Source organism: Triturus cristatus, chromosome 4_1 (genome assembly GCF_964204655.1).
Source record: "Triturus cristatus chromosome 4_1, aTriCri1.1, whole genome shotgun sequence".
NCBI classification, from domain to species: domain Eukaryota; kingdom Metazoa; phylum Chordata; class Amphibia; order Caudata; family Salamandridae; genus Triturus; species Triturus cristatus.
In genome coordinates this window covers 553,592,707-553,612,466 of record NC_140585.1, presented here as the reverse complement: position 1 = coordinate 553,612,466, position 19,760 = coordinate 553,592,707, and positions in this window count along the sequence as shown.

Below are 19,760 nucleotides of genomic sequence, written 5' to 3'. Positions count from 1 at the left end.
GCAACTTACGGTGCATATACCTTCATGGATTGACATTGTCACTCCAGGGTGCATCCAGGATTGTTGATTTTCTATGAAAGTTTTGCTTATTTTTTAACATATCATTTGTCATTTCATAAACGAATTTTTTTTTTATTCTCGGACTTTACACTTACCTTATATGGTCTTATAGTTTATGCCCTTGGTTCCGTTCTGAATCACTTGAACTCTGCGTACTTGAAAAGTGTATCCCTATTGGTTCGTGCTCCGATCATGGGGGGGTGTGAGATGGATTAAGCCACGCCCTATTTACAACACTAAGTTAGCATAAACGAGATCATTGTTAGCAAGCAAGCTTGTCGTTTCTGCTGCGCTGCACACGACACTGTTGTTATGTGTTATTCATTTTAGAAATGCAGACTCGACTTTGCCTTACAGGATAACAAACTGTTGTTTCACATTCTTAACCGTGAAATGTGCCCTTGGTCTGTACATCATGCAAAGAACGCGTCTGGGTCACTAGAAGGTACAGAGTGTTGTGTTTAGATTGATCGTACCACTTGTTAGACATATCATGCATACAGCTGCCAATATCTGAAGGACAAGCGTCTTTAATATTGCAGAACAGTTTGCTTTTACATTCATTCGAACAGAAGAGCTGATGCATGCGAGAGCTGATCCTTTGATGTGATTCTACTAAGCTGATCTATACGGTATGGGGTCCCCCCTGTTAGCCTAAGAGACCTTCTAATAGTCTAATAATAATAATGTATTAGATTCTAGTGAAAGGAGTGTGGCTGTATACCACTGTGATTATTAGTATGATTGCTCCTTTCATTTTGTATGGTATTGTAATAATGCTTATGGTTCTGATCTGTACTGTTAGTCTGCTAGTGTTAGCCAAAGTACTGCATCTTAGGACGCGAGGTTTATAAAATAAACTCTTTAAGCTTTACCGTGTCTGTATTATTATGTTGTGGACTAACAAATAGATACGAACAGGTATTTTGGATTCCCACCACTCCTGAGAAATATCTAAGTCGCTTGTTCTGGTTTGTCTATACATTGGGACCACCTAGCTAGATCTAGGTTAACGAATGGGATACTAAGCTAGTCGGATAAGGGGTTCTGAGGGGAGTTTTCTGGTACACCACAATTCTCTGAGGTCCTGGTCTCCTGCGCATAGTTCTGTGCAAAAGCAGAATCCCTGCAACACTACCTGTAGCCAGTCTGGGGGCGTCGTTATTAGTCACCCCGTTCAAGTGTTCTATGAGGCCATTAATATAAAGGCTAAAAAGGGTAGGTGCCAAGACGCACCCTTGGCGAACTCCTTTTAAAACAGTAAATTGGTCTGTGAGTTCGCCATACCTTCCACACCTTACCTGCGCAAAGTTGTTTAGGTGTAACCTCGAAAGAATGGCTAGCAAATAAGGCGGGAGACCCATATCCGCAAGCACTCTCCAAAGTTTCCCACGTGGGACCAGGTCGAATGCAGCCCGCAGATCCACAAACACAAGGTAGAGGCTGCCACCCTCCACCTTAGCAGTTTTCCAATACAGGACCTGCAGGCGAAATATCTGGTCTAGAGTGGAGGTACCAGACCTAAACCCTGCCTGAAGTGTAGATAGTATCCCCTTTTCCTCGATCCACCCAAGGATCCTATCAAGAATAACCCTCCCCATCAGCTTTTGTGACGTATCAATTAGACTGATGGGTCTGTAATTTGATGGGGTTAAAGGACAGCCCTTTTTAGGATCGGCACAATTTCCCATCCTAACCAGGTAGGTGGCAGATCATCTCCCTGCAGGATTCCGTTAAATAAGACAACTAAATAAGGAGCCCAGATTTTTGGTTGCGTCCCAAACAGGTCCCCTGGCAATTTATCCAAACCTGGAGCCTTGTTTGGGAGCAAGTTTCCTAGTGCAGTCTCTACCTCACGCAGGGTGATTAGTTCATCTGTAGAAAGGCATGGGCGGACAACAATTGACCGTACATGCTCTTCAGACCTACTTTGGGATTGCTGAGGTTCAATGGTGTTAACGACCAAACCACCAGACTCCGGAATTCCATAAAGGGCACAAAAGTGGCTTTCCCAAACGGAAGGGGCAATATTGGGGGCAGGAGCGGGGATATGCCCACTGAGCCCAGTTGCTACTATAGACCAAAATAATTTGGGATTGTTGTTACTAAGTGCGGAACCCAGATTCTCCCATTTGGTAGCCTCCCATTCCTTTTTTGCGTCAGAAAGTGCCTTTTTGTACACGGAACGATGTGCCTTAATGACTTCCCTATTATTGGTTTTTAAGGCTCTAAAAAGTGCCTTTCTAGTGGCCCGACAAGAGGCATTATACCACTGGAAGGACGTAGTCCGTGGATGGTTTACCCTTCTCTCAGGGCAAAGAATATCTTTAATTGCTGCTATCAATTTAATATGAATTTCAGATGCCCTGCCTAGATGGCCAAATTTCCCCATTTCTTCAATAAATGGGATAATAATTTTGTATAAGGCAGCAAGCTTGCTAGCGGACATCTGAAAATCTGGCCATTTTACTCTACGCCTACAATTTGTGATAGTTAAGGGCACAGTGGCGGAATGATCATCCGGGCTTTGACATTTAAGCCCAAAGCTCCCCGTCTTGAGTGAGAGTACCAGGGCATTATGATCACTGTCAAATCTTTCAATGACGTTGAACTCGTGCACCCTATCCCAATGCTTAGCCTCCAGGAAAATGTAATCAATTATTGAGGTCTGGTTTAGTCGATTAAATGTTGCTTTCCCTGGTCTATCAGGCTCCACCCTCCCGTTGCAAGCTCGTAATGAAGTTGTAAGCACGAGTGACTGCAGTTGTAAAACTAAGGGGGTCCATGCCTTGACCCAAGAAGTCAGTGGCTGAGGGATGGCCCACAATGAATCAACGTCATCCGAGCCACCCATACTCAAATCCATGAGTGGCTCGAAATGACAGTTGAAGTCACCTCCCAAAATTAACACAGTAGAAGGGTCCATTGACTGAATAAGGGTCAGCAAGATTTCAATGGCCTCTGACACAAGGCCCCGCCTAACTTGCCTTGAGTATACATTAAACCTAAATAGAAGGAAATTACCTGCCAACAAATTGATAATGGAACACGGCCCGGTGCAGGGTCCAAACAATTAATACTCACAACCAATAGGCAAACCAGGACAATCGGCAACTCAGAAAGGATGTCACTAGATTTATTAAATCATTTTGTATTTTTTTTATACATATATATATACAAAAATTTTTTTTTTCCCTTTTAGATGTATTGATTAACACGACACAAGACAAAGACAGATATTGAAAACATTACAAATTCATAAGAATGAAACTGGTAACAGTCCCACACAACTCCATCAAGACAACACAATCATATTACTACACATTCAGCAACAACATCATACATCAAATCACATCAATACACAAATATAAAAACAATAGGTGATTGGATGAAAATTCTGCTTTTCAAATTCCCTGGATAGAATTTCAGCAGCCCAGTAGGCTTAAGAACGCCAGTGAATACAGTTTCAGGAGCCCGGTGGGCTTAAAAACGCCAACGCGCGTTTCGGTGTCACGACCCAACGGGGGCTACACCTTCATCAGGGCGAGGGAGGGCATGTGAGGTGGGACAAACACGCCTAAGAACAAAAAAATTATATTTAAATACATATGTATATATGTACAAGTTCGATTGCCCACAAAATGTTGGAATCAAATAACAAATAAACAATTACAAAATATGCATTTCTTCTACAGAGTATAGCTGAAATCTATGCTACGTCTAAATGGCATATAGGGATAAAAAATGGGGCCTATATTTATTAGCTCAATTGTCACAAAGGTTTGCCATCGGTCAAGAGAAAAAGGATATAGGGTTATGAAAGATAACATTTAAAAATAGGAATAATGTGCAGAGACAAGGGGAAAAAAAAAAAAAAAGCATATATAAATATATATGCGTATTTTAAATAAAATAACATATATATAGGTGAGCATGCGTCCAACCATTGAGAATTGAGCAAAATTGAGAAAAATAGAGACAAATTCTCCCAGAGGTGAAACTGTTGCAAAAAGTACAAGGTACAAAGCACTAGATACGCGTCAGAAGATGAATGATCAGAGCCATAACGGAAAACATGTAAATCAACATAGCAACCTTATAGCCCATCAAAGAGAGGAGGAGGGAACTAAGAGACTCATTCCATAAGAAAAGGTTAAGGAGTGCTCAAAAAATAGGGAGATCATCGGGTACCTAGCGATAAGATAGCTCTCAGCAGATATGGCGGTTCTCAGTTGGTAGGCAGGATTCCAGTAATTGAGGACAGCCTGAGATATTTATGCTTCTAGAGAATAGCAATGACAAAAGACGAAAGTTAAGGGTTAGATCCCACCATCAGATAAGGTCAGACTAAGATGGCTATAGGTGAACGATGGATGCTACAGACCACCCACCCGTCAGCGGTCTAAGGGTCAATCCTGGTCCAAAGGCAGGCGAGGGAAAATTTAGTCACCAAAGGATCCAAGCAGATAGAGGTTTGAGTCCTCAAGGTGGAGATAGGGGAACGGGTTCCTCCCAGTCAGAGGTACGGGATGCGAAGCATCGAGAAGAGTGGAATAGCGTAACGATCAGTGCAGGATCTAAAGAAACAAAAGGAGGGGTAGGTATCAACACACAACGTCCGCGCATAAAGTATACATTAATCAGGACGATATTTGGCCCTTTTGGAATAGTCAGCAGTACGCACTGAACGTCCGGCGAATTAGTTAGAATTTGTGATGCCTTGACTCCCAGGTGCGTACCAACCCATATGGACAGTCCCCCCGCAGGTCTACCCTTCTCGCCCTTATTAGCCACAATATCAAATGTAGCAAATCCCTGGACTGAACTACTTTTTAGTGCCCAAGTTTCCTGTAGCATGCAAATATCGTGAAGGGCCATAAAGGAGCCCCACTCAGGGATAGGCAGTTTGCTCCTAAGTCCCGCCACATTCCAAGAAAGAATTTTAACATGGGCAATCGGTAGATCTCGACTAGATGGATCATAATCCAAGGAGCCAAAAACGCCGATAGTCATGGCAGGGCTAGCTTCTAGTACGGGCACGTACTTAAAGGACGATACATGTTGGTCAGAAGAAGGAGAAGAAGCAATTACAGGGTGAATGGATTGATCTGATAAAAAGGCTTGCGCTAGTGAGTTTCGCTTGGTATTCTCAACCTGGTGCACAAATGTTTTAAACTAGTATATGTGACTATTGGTGTATATAAGTGAGTATATGTGAGAGTAAGAGATTGAAAGAGTTCCTGTATGAATAAGTATGTGTTTCTATAAGTGATTGTTTAAAAGACTAAGTATTTGTACGTTTCTATAGAAGTAAGTGTGGTGGTGTGTGTATAACTGTATATGCAAGTAAATGGATGTTTGATTCTTCATTAGCATTAGTGACTAGGTGTGAGTAACTCTATGGATGAGTGGCGTTGTGTAACAGGATGTATAGGTGTATGAGTACATATGATGAGTGAGTACATGTATGAGTGACTGTATAGGACTGCTGGTGAATGAGTGGATGTGGATCTTAGAATTACTGAATAGGTTGTTGTAACTGGTATTGGTATGTCCATTGTTTTGAAAATTGTAGTTTCTATTTTTGAATGTGTGTATCAAAGGTTATATTGGGGGGAGAGGAGGTCTGCCACTCTATCACAAGGATGATGTCATCAGTGATGTAATTTGAGATGTCATCAGTGATGTCATGAGTGATGTCACTGACCATGTCATGAGTGATGTAATATATGACGTCATCAGCAGTGCATTGCAGGCGCGCAAGTTATAGTTAGCTGAACTAACTATAACGGGGGAATTTCAATGGTTTTATACGAGTGAAAAGTCCAGCTAACTCTAACGCCCCTGAAACCTATGGTTTTTTCAGTGAATTTCTAAGGTTTTTAAAATTCTAATTCCTAACTATAACGTGCCTGAAACCTATGGTTTTTTCAGTGAATATATATATATATATATATATTTATATATATATTCACTGAAAAAACCATAGGTTTCACAAACGTTATAGTTAGGAATTAGCATTTAAAAAACCTTGCAAATTCACTGAAAAAACCATAGGTTTCACACGTTATAGTTAGCTGGACATTTCACTCGTACAAAACCATTGAAATTCCCCCGTTATAGTTAGTTCAGCTAACTATAACTCGCGCGCCCGCAATCCACATATTACATCACTCATGACATGGTCAGTGACATCAGTCATGACATCACTGATGACATCTCAAATGACATCACTGATGACATCACTGATGACGTCATCCATGTGATAAATTACCACATCTTCTCACACCCTAATATAACCTTTGATACACCGACTCAAAATTTCAGAGTTCCATTCTCAAAACCATACATACTGCAATACCAATAACTACATACCCACTTATTAACTCTTAGGTCTACATACACCTCCACTCATTCACCTGTACAGTCACTCATACTTACAGTCACTCCATACAAGACTATCATATGCATTTATACACCTATATAGACACTCACACACCACCAATCATCCATAGAGGTACTCTAACACCTAGTCAGTCATGCAAATAATCACACTCCCATTTACTCACCTATGCGGTTATACACACTCAAGTTCACTTACTCATAAAAATAGTACCACATTCTTACGCTCTTATAGAATCATTGATACAAGCACACACTCATCCATACAGTCACTCTCACAATCACACACTCTCACATCTACCCACTTATATACTCTTAAACGCATATATACTGCCTTTCACATATGTAGTTAGTCACAAATGTACCACTGAGATATACATTCAATCCCTAACACACCCATACATACACTCACTCAACCATACAGTCCATCACAGATGCACTCTTAAAACCATACACCCATAGAATCACCCACTCACACATCTATGCATAGAGTCACACACACCCTACCCACACAAAAACTCAGGAACCCATACAGATACTGAGACAAGCAATCAATAACTCATATAGACACTCATATAGCTATTCACAAAACCATGCAGCCACTTATACACCAACATACAGACACATACAAACATTTACACAGTTTAGTCACTAGTCTGCAGTAAGATACATTTAATGACTCACTTATAGAGTCAGTTACGCACCACAGAAAATCATCCATTTACACACTTGTACACCCACTTATTCTTCAACAGGCCTTTCCCTATATATATTAAACACATTAAAATTGTTCAGAAACACATACTCAATGGATGATGTCATCAGTGATGTCATCAGTGATGTCATTTGAGATGTCATCAGTGATGTCATGTCAATCTATAACTATATACATAGGTAGCTTATTGTAAAATAAATATATAAAAATATAATCAAACATACATAACTTACATTTAAAAAACCTTACAAATTAACTTAAAGAAACATAGGTTTCACACATGTTATAGTTAGGAATTAGCATTTAAAAAACCTTGCAAATTCACTTAAAAAACCATAGGTTTCACACATGTTATAGTTAGCTGGACATTTCACTCGTAAAAAAACATTGAAATTCTCCCGTTATAGTTAGTTCAGATAACTATAACTCGTGCGACCGCCACTCTATCACAAGGATGATGTCATGAGTGATGCCACTGACCATGTCATGAATGATGTAATATGTGACGTCATGAGCAGTGGATTGCGGGCGCGCGAGTTATAGTTATCTGAACTAACTATAACGGGGGAATTTCAATGTTTTTTTACGAGTGAAGTGTCCAGCTAACTATAACATGTGTGAAACCTATGGTTTTTTAAGTGAATTATATATATAGATATATATATATTTATATCACACTAGACTCTTCATAGTCAGTGGCCTCCAACGCTGCTGGGGGGCCTCAGCTGATGAGCTGAGTGTCATGGCCACCCAATAAAACACCACAAAAGAATCTTCATGGTGATACCGTGAATTGGCTTCAGCACTTTGTTTTTGTGTTTTATTAATGGGGTGCTTTGTCCCCATCAGCTGAGGCCACCCTGCATGGTTGGAGGCCCCTGACTACGAAGATGTCATCAGTGATGTCACTGACCATGTCATGAATGATGTAATATGTGATGTCATCAGCAGTGCATTGCGGGGGTGCGAGTTAAAGTTAGCTGAACTAACTATAATAGCGTAATTTCTCTGGTTTTGTACGAGTGAAATGCCCAACTAACTATAACGTCAATGAAACCTATGGATTTTTTAGTGAATATATATTATATATATATATATATATATATATATATATATATATATATATATATATATATATATATATATATATATATATATATATATATATATATATATATATATATATATATATATATCACACTAGACTCTTCATAGTCAGTGGCCTCCAACCCTGCTGGGGGCCTCAGCTGATAAGCTGAGTGTCATGGCCACCCAATAAAACACCACGAAAGAATCTTCATGGTGACACCGTGAATTGGCTTCAGCACTTTGTTTTTGTGTTTTATTAATGGGGTGCTTTGTCCCCATCAGCTGAGGCCGCCCTGCAGGGTTGGAGGTCCCTGACTACGAAGAGTCTTTTGTGGTGTTTTATTGGGGGGCCATGACCCTCTTGTCTCCATGCACAAAAATGGATTGCCAGTGACGACATTAAGTGGAGGAGAGAAAGGGGGAAATTAGAGGTTTTCTCTCCCTGGCGATTCCGGATTCCGCATGTTACAAAGACATTGTATCGCAAGTGGCTAAAGACTGAAAATGAGAAATGTGCCAAGAATATGTTAGAACATTTTACATTTAGAATGTGGCCAGTTTGTTATTCATAGGATGCATCACAATATATTAAATTATGGACTGTGTTCTTTTAGGTGGAGAAAATGTCACTATGGAAATACATGAATACTCACCACAGCACAGAGTGAGAGCGAGAACTATACAGATGTATCCTGGGACTTGTAGGCTTTGGCTCCAAGATCATGTAGTGAAGTGGCATTAAAGCACCTGTGTGAGGGTATTGTGAAATTTCAACTCTATGATTAAGGCTTGACTGCTGAAACGCGTCAGAGAAAAGGAAAGATTTTTCATTCTGCTGCCACTCTTCACTTGAAGAATAAACAATGGGGTGACACTGTTAATTGGCTTCAGCACTTTGTGTGTGTATATATATTACCTACTGGCAGTCGCCAGTAGGTAGTTATAGTTAGGACCTATTTTCCATAGGAAATCCGCAATATTCTATTTGGGATAACGTTGGCGTCGACTGATGAATCTTCGCGACATTTTCCAAACTTTTGGCCAGCTCCGGTCAGCTCCTATCCTGAAAATTTCACGGTGATTCGTCAAGTGGGGGATGAGAAAAAAGGGGGTCCCAAAACGCGTTTTCCCCATGCATTTTCCCATAGGACCTGTTGACGCAGCTACAGCCCGAAGTGCTGAACGGAATTACACCAAATTAGGCAAAGAGTTAGTCCTCAGTTCAGACTCGTGCCTTTTGCTTAACCCCTTCCCCGCTCATGATGGAACCGTTCCGTCATGAGCCACGGTTGCCGTGTGCTCATGACGGAACGGTTCCGTCATGACAATCCTGTTGGCGGCCGCTCCGCCTGCGCGGCGCTGTTTCCCCGCCTGTGCGAGGGGACAACGCAAATGGGCGGAGTCATGACGGAACCGTTCCGTCATGAGCACAGCTCAACTGTGTCTCATGACGGAGCGGCTCCGTCATGAGCACAGGCCCACCGCGCTGCCCCCCTGCCCCCCCCAGCGCTGCAGCGGAATGTCCGCAGCAGCGAAGGGGTTAAATGGTGTAAATCCGTTCAGTAGTTCCTGAGAAAATCAAAAGTAAAATCACATATATATCTGGGCGGAGCCTAACGACACATCTCATCGTGAGATCTGATTGCCTGTCAGCACTTCATCCAAGAAGTGTTGGCAGCCATCTTGGGACCAATATACATGATAGCACCTCATTAAAAAAGCATTGCAGTTAATAGAAGGTTTTAAGACTTTAGTTACATTATAAATCATTTGTTGATAGTACCATACTCATTTTAGGAATTGTAGTGTGTTCTAAGGTGATTTTACCATGTGAAAAAGCCTTCTGCTGTGATATCATGAATCATGTTTGAGAGAAAACTATTTTCTCATGCTTTTCCCACAGAGGTTTGGAAGGTGATCTATAAGCTAAACTGAGAGCATATTTTCTGTAAATTCACATTATCTTTCTCAGTCATGTGAGAATGAAGTCTGACATTCTCAGTAAAACTTGTACATCCAACAAGGGCAGAACCTGTCAGTTGATTCCGTTGTGTTCTACTGCAGCTTCCCAGAGTGTTCTAAAGAACAACTAGAGCGCTAACAGTCCTACTTATGACAAACGTATAGCACACCTGAAGCCATCTTGGTTGGCATAAAGTGGTAACTCTTAAAACATTTAATTTAAAAAGGAACAAAATGAGGGGGTTCATTTTACCATAGAAAGTATGATTAGTGCTGCAGAAAGAACAATTAGGGCACATTTTGAGTGACTTCTCAAATCCTCTTCTATTTCATTAAAAAATTCTGACATGCAAACTGAAACATGCACTTTCAATACCAGCAGCAGACTTCCCTGGTGAGCAGTAGCTTTACTACAGGGATCTAATAAGCAACTAGAGTGCTAACATTCTGAATTTATGGCAAATGTGTGACACATCTGAATGCCTTCTTGATGGAATCAAAGTAAAAAACTGAAAGTATTTCCTACTGAGGAGACTGTAGTAAATGAGGAAATTAGGAAACATCATAACAAATAAATCTCCCAAGATGGCCACCAGAGACAAAAGAGCCCAAATGTAGCCCAAATATCACCCAGATGTAGCCCAAGTATAGCCCAATGACAGAATGTCCCAGAGTGTTCTAACGAACAACTAGAGCGCTAACAGTCTTACTTATGACAAAAGTATGGCACACCTGAAGCCATCTTGATTGGAATAAAGTGGTAACACTTAAAACATTTAATTTACAAAGGAACAAAATGAGGGGGTTCATTTTGCCATAGAAATTATGATTAGTTCTGCAGAAAGAAAAATTAGGGCACATTTTGACTTCGCAAATCCTCTTCTATTTCATAAACAAATTCTGACATGCAGACTGAAACATGCACTTTGAATACCAGCAGCAGACTTCCCTGGTGAGCAGTAGTTTTACTACAGTGATCTAATGAGCAACTAGAGTGCTAACATTCAGAATTTATGGCAAATGTGTGACACATCTGAATGCCTTCTTGATTGAACCAAAATAAAAAACTGAAAGTATTCCCACTGAGGAGACTGCAGTAAATGAGGAAATTAGGAAACTTCATAACAAATAAATCTCCAAAGATGGCCACCAGAGACAAAGGGCCCAAATGTAGCCCAAATATCACCCAGATGTAGCCCAAGTATAGCCCAATGACAGAATGTCCCAGAGTGTTCTTAAGAACAACTAGAGCGCTTACTGTCTTACTTATGAAAAAAGTATGGCACACCTGAAGCCATCTTGATTGGAATAAAGTGGTAACACTTAAAACATTTAATTTACAAAGGAACAACATAAGGGGGTTCATTTTGCCATAGAAATTATGATTAGTTCTGCAGAAAGAAATATTAGGGCACATTTTGACTTCTCAAATCCTCTTCTATTTCATTAAAAAATTCTGACATGCAGACTGAAACATGCACTTTCTTTTTTTTTTTTTTTTTTTTTTTTTTTTGAAAACCTTTATTGACAGTTCAAGAAGAACAAGTATGGGCCTACAACCCCCCAGGGCCGGCCGCTAAGCAATCAGAGCAAGAACGACAAGTATAAACACAGGCAGCACTTCAGGGAGCAAAATCGTACTGCTTATACTGTGGACAGCGTAAGTAGGGCACCAGGAGAAAGAGGTTTTCATTTTATGATGAAACAAGGCAGAAGGATCAGGTGACAAGCAATTTTAAAACAACGATCACGGATATGCAGAGTAATGAACGTAGGCGATTTACAGCAATCTATTCGGTCAATGGCGCAAATACAAGAACATCAGGATGGAGAAAAACATAGTCTACAGCTGCGCCCGCAGTCCCCCGCCAGAACTTCCCCAAGAACACCCCGGAAGTTGTGAACACATGGAACGGCAACAAAGCATAGCAAAAGGAGGTGTATCACGCTGATCCCAGAAAAAGAAAGACAAAAAGAATCAGAGAAGAAAAAGGAGGCCATGGAAAAAGATGAAGGAATACAGAGTCCCCTCCCCCAACCCCCAACCCTGCACCTCTGCAGATGAGTACGGCCCCCCCCCCCCAGCAGTGTGCCTGTCGCCCTGGAACCAGACCCGAAATGTAGGAGAATAGGGAAAAAGAAGTAGGAAAGGACCCCCACCAGACGGGGGGGTTGAGAAAGCATTTATAAACTGGAGGAGGGCCTTCATAACAGACCCCCGGCTTCTCCCTCCCGCACGGTAAGGTTCCCCTAAAGTGAACAAGGAACAGCACAAAAACAATCTTCTCAAACCACAATGGGGAGCATTATGCACCTAGTGTGCCAGTAGCCATGTCAGGAGAGCACACCACCCCAAGCCCGCCCGTCCACTAGGCGACCACCCCCGAGGGGCCAGCCTCATCCCTGACCACTCTGTGGAATGCTGCCCCTGCCAACCCCTCGACCCAGCACCATACCCAATGTTCCTAGGCAGAGGAATGTCCAACAATGACAGAGAAGCGACGCACACAGGTGGGGTGGAAGTCTCTGAGCATCAACACAGTCCGCCGCGTGAGGAAACAGGCTTCCCAGTGCTGCCCTAGGGTCTGCACTGCACGCAAGGCTCAGGAAGGCAGAAGCAGCCAAAACAGACATTAGTTGCTGGAGTTGTCTCTGGGTCGCAGGAGGGCCTGCACGGGATGAGGCCACCACATCCCACTCAGGTCCGACGCCTCCGGGACAGATCAGGCCCTGAGAAGGTCGAACACACTGTAGCATCCTGGCCGGGGCGTCCAGTCGTGTACTAACCTCAGGGGGGGCCGCCACAGCGTCTTCCTGCGCGCAGTGTGGGTAGACTCTGTGTTCGTGCGGACAGGCGGGCCGCCACTGCCCCAACTCCGACGCCACACCATCGAGCTTACTCCCCAAGATCACGAAACCATGAACCAAGGAGGAGTGAAGAGCACCAAGAGCCTCGAGGAGGTCGCCGTACCCCAGCTCAGCTCTCTGTGATCTCGCCGCCACACTCCCAAGAATCGTACGCTCACAGGCCCGCTGCGGCCCAGCGGACAGGATGGTAGGCTTCATCGACCCAAGATGGCCGCCGAGTATGCCCGACCCTCACCGGGGCCGGGACCCCGGGACAAGCGTCGCGATGTCCACGTCGCGGGTGATCGGGTTCCGGGGGCAGGCAAAAAACTATCCGTGGTCACGGGCAACAGTCGTCCCCACCACGGACCAGCTCCCGTAGAAATCCGGGGGCGGCCCGCATTGATCGGGGCAGGATACGGACGGCGGCCGGGCAGCTCACCAGCAAGGCAGGGGCAGTCACCGGAGGATCTAAGATTTGCACCCCCGGTCATGCACTCGGTCAGCTACACTGGGCAGTAGAAGTGACCACGCCGAAAGGAAGGCCGAGTTTAACACCGCTTCGGGGGGCCGACTCCACCCAGTCACCACCGGCCGCTGTTGTCGCACTGCCACCCGGCCACGGCGCCCACTCGATGTCCCGGCTCTAGGGCCGCACAGGCCGCAAAGTTCAGATGCAGTTTTCTCCGGCGATAGCACGGCTAGAAACCTCGGAGTCACACAGTCGGGAGCCCCTCTCCTTCAGAAATACGACCACGTAGCACAAGTTGAGGATCTCAGGCAGGATATCCGTGCGGGGTGCGGAGGTTCACGGAGCCGGGAGTCTACGCTGCCGTCCCGGTCGCCATCTTGGCTCCTCCCTGAAAACATGCACTTTCAATACCAGCAGCAGACTTCCCTGGTGAGCAGTAGCTTTACTACAGTGATCTAATAAGCAACTAGAGTGCTAACATTCTGAATTTATGGCAAATGTGTGACACATCTGAATGCCTTCTTGATGGAACCAAAGTAAAAAACTGAAAGTATTTCCTCCTGAGGAGACTGCAGTAAATGAGGAAATTAGGAAACTTCATAACAAATAAATCTCCCAAGATGGCCACCAGAGACAAAAGAGCCCAAATGTAGCCCAAATATCACCCAGATGTAGCCCAAGTATAGCCCAATGACAGAATGTCCCAGAGTGTTCTTAAGAACAACTAGAGCGCTTACTGTCTTACTTATGACAAAGTATGGCACACCTGAAGCCATCTTGATTGGAAAAACTGGTAACACTTAAAACATTTAATTTAAAAAGGAACACAATGAGGGGGTTCATTTTGCCATAGAAATTAGGATTAGTGCCGAAGAAAGAAAAATTAGGGCACATTTTGAGTGACTTCTCAAATCCTCTTCTATTTCATTAAAAACTTCTGATATGCAGACTGAAACATGCACTTTTAATACCAGCAGCAGACTTCCGTGGTGAGCAGTAGCTTTACTACAGTGATCTAATGAGCAACTAGAGTGCTAACATTCAGAATTTATGGCAAATGTGTGACATATCTGAATACCTTCTTGATGGAATCAAAGTAAAAAACTGAAAGCATTTCCTACTGAGGAGACTGCAGTAAATGAGGAAATTAGGAAACTTCATAACAAATAAATCTCCCAAGATGGCCGCCAGAGACAAAAGAGCCCAAATGCAGCACAAATATCACCCACATGTAGCCCACATGTAGCCCAATGACAGAAGTGTGCAAAACACTTATTTTCTGTGTATTTGCAGTTTTATATAGTGCAGACTTGTCAGGCATTGGAGTGCTTTACATGAGCATTGGTTACAAACACAAGACCAAATTCATTTTGGTTGTAGACATGGGGAGATTAAGTGATTTGACCAGAATCACAGAATGTTGAGCTGAAGCAGAAACTCCAACCTGGTTCCCCAGTTTCAAAGTCTGCAGCTCTGGAAGTAACAACACATCCTCTCCCCTAGGTGCAACATTTAATCAAGTGGTCAACTGGATAAAAAAACATAAAGAATACAAATAATGTAAAAGTTCTTTGTCGCTATTTGAAAACTCAGAAAATATGTCCTCATTTTAGTTTTTTAGAGCACTAACCATAATTTTGATGCAAATAAGACCCTCTCATATATGTAATTTCTAAAGGAAATACTCTAGGTATTACAGTTTTGATTACATCAAGATGACGTCAGGCGTTCCACACTTTTGTAATAAATATAGAATGTTAGCAATCTAGTTGTTCATTGGGATACTGTTGAGAGGCAGAGGCCAGGGGCACGGACTCTGAAAATCGAAGGCAGGTAGGAGAGTGCAGATGCAACAATTTGACCACACTGGGCAGGCAGGAAGGGCAGTGGCAGCACAACAGACTATGGAGGGCAGTGGAAAGGGGGGCAGGGGCAATAAACCAACAATACAGGACTGGCAAGAGAGGCTGTGGCAATATAATACACCATTGTGGGCAGAAGGAAGAGGCAGTGGTAGTACAACCATACATGCCAACAGACCCGTTTCAGCCAGGAAACGTCCAATGTTTTTAAGCTCAAATGGGCTTTATTTGATCTGTCTCCTGTCTACAATATCCTCTTTTTCAATGTAACTCAAAGGGGAAATTCAATACCCCAGTTTTTTTTCAAAATCACCCTCTTACCAAGTTCAAAATGTTCGCAAGTATGGTACATTGGATCATGGTAGGCAGGAGGAATTAGGGTAGGGACATGGACTTGGATAACAGAGGACAGGATGGACATGGAGAGGTGCACCAAACTGACCCTACAGGGCAGGCATCAGGGTTTGCAGCAGCACAATACACCACACAGCACATGCGGGACAGGAGTGCAGCACAACAATCCATAGAAAGCAATAGGGAGGGGACAGGACCATGCACATGGACAACAGAGAACAGAGGGGAAAGAGGCAATGGTAGCTATCTGACCATAATGGGCAGACAGGAGAGAAAGCTGCAGCATAACAGACCATAAAGGGCAGGAGGGACGGATCAGGGGCATTACAATGGAACAGACAAGCCAGGAGGGAGGGAATAGGGGTCTTCACATGGAAACAGGGGGCTGGGGGCAAGGGGGCAAGGCAGGAGCAGCAAGATGACCATGGAGGTCAGGCAGGTTGGGCACTAGAAACAAAACACACCATGGAGAGCAACAATGAGACTATGATGGCATACACACAGACCATGGAGGGAAGGTGGGAGGGGGTCAGGTGCAGCTAGCTGACCACACAGGGAAGGTGGGAGGGGCCATGGCATCACAGAAGACCATGCATGGCAAGCGGGAGGGTTAGTGGCAGCACAATGGCTATGATGGGCAAGAAGGAGGGTGCAGGGGCATGCACAAAGGACCATGGAGGATAGAAGGGAGGGTCAGGACCTGGGCACAGACAAGAGAGTTCAGGGGAAGGGGCCTCACAACAGACCGTGCGGGCAGGCAGGAGGAGCAGTTGCAGCACAACAGACCAGGGAGGGCAGAAGGGTGTGGCAGTAAAATGGACCATGGAGGACAGGAGGAAGGGGATAGGGGCATGGCATGTGGACAGGCAGGGTGGAGGTGGCAGGGACAGGTTGCAGTCATCTGACAATGCTAGGCAGGTGGGAGGGGAGTGGCAGCTCAACAGAACACTCAGAGTAGATAGGAGTGGCAGGTCCATGGAACATGGTGGGCAAAAAGGATGGAGCAGGGGCATGCACAAAGACATCGGAGGGCAGGGGGAAGGAGAATAGGGGCAGCAAGCTAAGCACAGAGGCTAATCATGAGGTCAATGATGGGCCATAGAATTGGGCAATGGAGGGCAGGAGGAGTGGACTGGTACATCATGCTAAATGGAGGGCAGTGGCAGTGCTCCAGTGCGGAGTGCAAAATCCCTCCCTACCATTGCAGACCAAAAGATCTCACACACGCACACTATCCATACATTCGCTGGTGGGGCCCATAACACCAACACACACTCACCATCAGTCCGTACGAGAGGCGATTATCCTTCCAAGTGCTGGATAATGAGGGAGGAAGATACCACTTTACCCTAATGAGCAACAAACCTACAAACCCTTCTTATACTCATCAGGCCCTAGATTCTACATTTGGTATTCCCCTCATGACCGGGATGGATCTGTTAGTTGTAGATTTAAGTGAATTTCTAATACTCTAATTAACCTGTTCATTAACACATTTCAATAAATAAACAACCCAACTCATTTCTGTAGATGTTCAAATCCAAATTTATATTAATATTGCAGATTAAATCATTCATATGATGAAGTTGCCATTCATATTTACCTATTCTGGCTAAAGTCGTCCTCTATGTCAAATCTGGCAATCTCACAAATCTATGCCCATCAATTTAGCAGGTTATGTTCATCAGGATTTTGGGCATTAATTCAGTCCGTCAAAGATTCAGGCTAACAGCACCTGTTGTACTCCTGAGGCGGAAGCCGGGAGGTATTTTTAACTATTGCAATTTGTATTAACTTGCCTGTATTTTATGTGTGTTCCTCACTCTTGTTCCCAATCAGACTCACCTCACTAGTAATCCGCTGCCACCGCTGCCGGCCGGATCCGCATCGCTCCCTTGTGCGGTGTAGGAGGACTTGGCAGACTATAGTTGGCTGACATCTTGGGTGGGGGTCGTGGACAGCGCTCTAGTCGCTGTAAGCTCGGGGGCATAAAAGCAGATGCCAGCGCGCAGCGGGCGAGCGCAGCAGGCGCGCCGCCACCGTGCCAAAGGCGCACTAAAGGCAAGCCCGTCTGCGTCCGTCCGCGACCGTTTGGGACCGGAGGCCATAACCCCTGCACCTTCTCTTCGCCATATAAGGTATTACAGCTTTGAGTCCCTCCTTAGTATGAGGACCACTGGGGAAAGAGACTGTCCTCACTCATTCCATGCGCTGGATTTGCCTGCGGTCTGTGTAAGGGTGCTCAGAATCTTCTGCAGGAGCGTCAGGAGCCTGAAGATATATCTCTGTCTTCCCCTGCGGCCTTCCGTCTCTATCAGACCCTAGAGAACCGGATGACACGCCAAGGGAAAACAGGGTGACAAAACAAGGGAAGGAGGGTATGACTTCAGAGGTAGTGTTGAGGAGGGTCCAAGGAGGTGGGTCTTCTCTGGATACACACCGTAATAGAAAACCTAATCACTCTTCCCTCCGGCACATACACAGTAAACCATGAACATCAGCAAGCCCACCTACCACTGGGGTCTGGAGTTCTTTGCAGAACGGGGAATCGCCACCGTTGGAAATACCAGGTACACAGGAGGGGACAGGCATAGAATGATCAGTTTTCCTAAATCACATAAGCAATAAGTCAGAGGAAATTAGGTAGGGGAGACAATGTTCACATCAGAGCTTCTATAGGTCCTTTACTCACTCATGGAGACCACTCCAACTCCCCTTTCCGGTATTTACCAAAGGCCGGTCCAATGGAACTTCTTAGGATGTGGACTACGACCTAACAGGTAAGCAGCAGGCAATAACTATTCGATTCACTCATACTTAAGGTAACTATAAACACATAAGAAAATGGAGCGCGTTGCGCTGTTACCGTGTTTCAGTCGTGCATCGGCTCTACTTCGTGGTTCACGCTAGCAGCCCCCTTGTATTCGTGAAACTTCCAGTCTCCGAGGAGAACTATCCCACCATTCATAAAGAGGAGGAATAAATCAGGGTAGTGAGATAAGGGGGGCGACTGAATGAGGAACTAGGTAGAACTACCAGATGCCGTTGGAATGGGAACTAGTAAATTCCCAGTAAAGGGAAAACAAGGATATTGACGGTTGAGTGGGACTGAACGGTGCAAGGAATAGCTGAACCCTCAATGATATCAAAAACGAGACGTGTGGACAGAGTGGGGGAGGGCACCGTTAAAGAAAAAGAGAAGCACACTATATACAAATATCCTACCGCCACCAAGGTGCTCGCGCTGCGGCTGAGAGGCAGCACTGGGAGAAGGAACGGCGTGCACTCACGCGAAGTGACGCCGCCCCGGGATGGACAACAAACAATAGAAACACACAAGCGAGCTCCAAGGTGGAACAGGAGAGCTCGCAACGGTAATTCTTTGGCGTCTTGCAAACACGCCAAAACCGCTCGAAAAGAACCCGCAAGGATTCACGCTACTCCGGAAACAGGATGCAATCTTTCCGGAAGTCAGGCATTCAACACTCGGACCAAACCAGGCAACTAGGCTAGAACGCTAAGCGCGATCGTACGCGCCTAGCCTCCTTAAATACTGGCTCGTCTGTGGATCGGAGTTCGAGTCCCGGGGCATGACAGCACACTCCCCCCACAACGGCCCCCCCCCGTCATGGGTTTGTCGGGATGCTGCAGGTGAAACAGGCGTACAAGGCGAGGGGCGTGGACATTAGCAACCGGCTCCCACGTGCGTTCCTCCACTCCATATCCCTTCCAATGTATGAGGTACTGGAGCGTATTCTTCACCAATCGCGAATCCACTATGGATTCTACTTCATACTCAGAGGGATCTGAAAGAGAGACTGGAGTGGGACGACGCGGGAGCCGGGTGCCCGCCTCCACAGGCTTTACCAAAGAAACGTGGAACACTGGATGTATCTTAAATGAGGTAGGTAATTCCAGTTTCACAGCCACTGGATCAATCACACTGTGTACCTTGTATGGGCCTATGTAGGCAGGGTTGAACTTGCGTGGACCACGG